Source organism: Babylonia areolata, chromosome 5 (assembly GCF_041734735.1).
Source record: "Babylonia areolata isolate BAREFJ2019XMU chromosome 5, ASM4173473v1, whole genome shotgun sequence".
Classification (NCBI taxonomy): Eukaryota; Metazoa; Mollusca; class Gastropoda; order Neogastropoda; family Buccinidae; genus Babylonia; species Babylonia areolata.
This window is the reverse complement of record NC_134880.1, coordinates 9,162,237-9,164,736: the sequence shown is the minus strand read 5'-3', so window position 1 is coordinate 9,164,736 and position 2,500 is coordinate 9,162,237. Positions and strand designations below refer to the sequence as shown.

The window sequence follows — 2,500 nt, the reverse complement described above, 5'->3', positions numbered from 1 at the left end:
TGGCCAAGACCTGCGTGCCCCGCGGGTCCAGGTTCGATGACTGCCCCGCAAGGGATCCGAACCTGCGCGGCCGCGGCGAGAGACAGTCTCCTCCTCCCCCTTTCCCTCTTTCACCTAGGGTGTCGGCTCCTCCCACCCCTCCCCCTCCACCTCCCTCACCACCACCTCAGGGAACTGACCGCGCCGCCGCCGACGTCAAAGACGACAGCACTCCCCACAGCACCACCAGTCACAACGGCGACGACGTCGACACTCCCAGGCATGCCGACGACACTCTCAGTCGTCATAACGACGACAGAAACAGTCCCAGTAGTCATGACGACAACAGAAACACACACAGTCGTCATGACGACAACTACAACCATCCCAGTCGTCATGACGACAACAACAACACTCACAGTCGTCACGACAACAAAAGCACTCCCGGTCGTCATGACAACAACATTCCCAGTCGTCATGACGACGAAAGCACTCCCAAACGTGCCAGCGAAGCGGTGTTCGGGTGGAGGAGGAAGAAGAAGAGGAGGAGGAGGCAGAGGAGGAGGAGGACGAGGAGGAGGAACCAGGACGAGGCGGGGGCTGCACACACGGGCAGTCCTCACCGTGGTCGTGACGGAGGGCTGTGCGAGAACAGGAACTGCCTACCACACCGCGTTAAGGACAGACACGCGGCTAGGGACCACAGCGGCGGAAGGACGACAGCCCCGACGGGCGAGCAAGGTTCCAGCCACGACAGCATCAAAGCGGCAGGCAGGGAGCGGGGCAGAGCTGTCAACAGGAGCGCGAAAGACAGCGGCGTCCAACACAAGGGAAGCGCAAGCCAGAGAAGAAGCAGGAACCCATTCTATCAAAGGCGACGGAAGTGGGCTCCAAGATCCCGACCCACCACACCACCTGCCCTCCGCGTCACGACGACCACACCTCCTCCAGCGTCCGAAGCCACAACTTCCTTCGTGCGACGATGGCGTTGGATAGACTGGGACTACGTGCGAGGAAGTCATGACGAGCACCCTACGGACGATGGCGATGCAGACGTTGTAACGCGCCCAGCGCGAGGCATGCAGCCTTCTGTGGGAGACCCGGTGAGTGCCTACCCCGTGCACAACCCCCGCGCTCCTCCATCCAGCTACCCGACAAGAGGCTGGTCAGCACGGCCAACCCGGCAACACCAACATCAACATCAACATCAACAACCCCCAACGACTGCCGGCTCTCCGTTCGTGCCGTTTGCCTCCACACGCAGTCTGCCCGTGTACAGCAGCGACGTTCATCGTCGCATCAAGGGCAACAACAGCCTCGTTCAGCCAAAACGTCACATAGACCAACAGCCAAAACGCCGCATAGAACAACAGCCAAAACGTCACATAGACCAACAGCCAAAACGCCGCATAGAACAACAGCCAAAACGGCGCACAGACCAACAGCTAAAACGTCACATAGAACAACAGCCAAAACGCCGCATAGAACAACAACCCAAACGCCGCATAGAACAAACACCTGCTGATAACAACCACTCCACTAGTGACGACAGAAACGACGACGACGACGAAGACTGGCTGAAGAAATACCCCTGGTGGTATCTATGGAGTTCTCGCGGGCGTTCTCGAGGTTCCAGGAATCCTGAGCGGAAAGCCAGCACGACTCCACGATCGTGGTGGGCCCGTGAGGACGCCCTGCCTTGGCTGACCCCGGCCTCTCTCTGGGTTCCAGAGAAACAGCTCTCCACCACGGCAGCAACTCTAGAGGCGACGGACACGAACACGGATTCGGTGCCGTCACTTACGACGACAAGGGAGCCACTGATGAGGCGAACGAGGTCTTGGACAAGAATGGAGGAGTGGTCCTCATCAAGCACCCTCCCTTCAGCCACGTTCCCTGACGGCGCTGACTCCGATCAGGCAGATAACGTGGTGGGGCGGACATTCTGGACAGCACAGTCCCCCACCCCAAGTGCCCTCTATCCGCCAACGTCCCCAACCCCAAGTGCTGTCTACCCGTCACAATTCCCAATCCCACGTCCTGTCTACCCGACACAGTCCCCCAATCCACGTCCTGTCTACCCGACACAGTCCCCCAATCCAAGTCCTGTCTACCCGACACAGTCCCCCAATCCAAGTCCTGTCTACCCGACACAGTCCCCCAATCCAAGTGCTGTCTACCCGACACAGTCCCCCAATCCAAGTGCTGTCTACCCGACACAGTCCCCCAATCCAAGTCCTGTCTACCCGACACAGTCCCCCAAGCCAAGTCCTGTCTACCCGACACAGTCCCCCAAGCCAAGTGCTGTCTACCCGACACAGTCCCCACACCCAAGTGCCGTCTACCCGTCACAGTTTTCCCAACCGCCACCCAGCCCCTCTGACCACCAAGGATGGCAGTTGAAGAATGCGTCAGCGTTCCATCCAGGTGACTATGGTGTGGTGTGGTGTGGTGTGGTGTGGTGTGGTGTGGTATGGTGTGGTGTAGTGTTGTGTTGTGCAGTGTGGTGTAGTGTGGTGTG

General features: G+C 59.3%; 1 protein-coding gene across 1 annotated transcript in view; it reads left to right on the top strand.

Moving 5' to 3' along the window:
* The first annotated feature begins 2,281 nt into the window (after window positions 1-2,281).
* The window catches only part of LOC143282573 (transmembrane protease serine 5-like), a 22,109-nt gene continuing 21,890 nt past the window's right edge, over window positions 2,282-2,500 (top strand). Inside the window, exon 1 of the mRNA XM_076588262.1 lies at window positions 2,282-2,406. The gene's annotated coding sequence lies outside the window, so the exon portion shown is untranslated. The remainder of the gene's footprint in view (window positions 2,407-2,500) is intronic.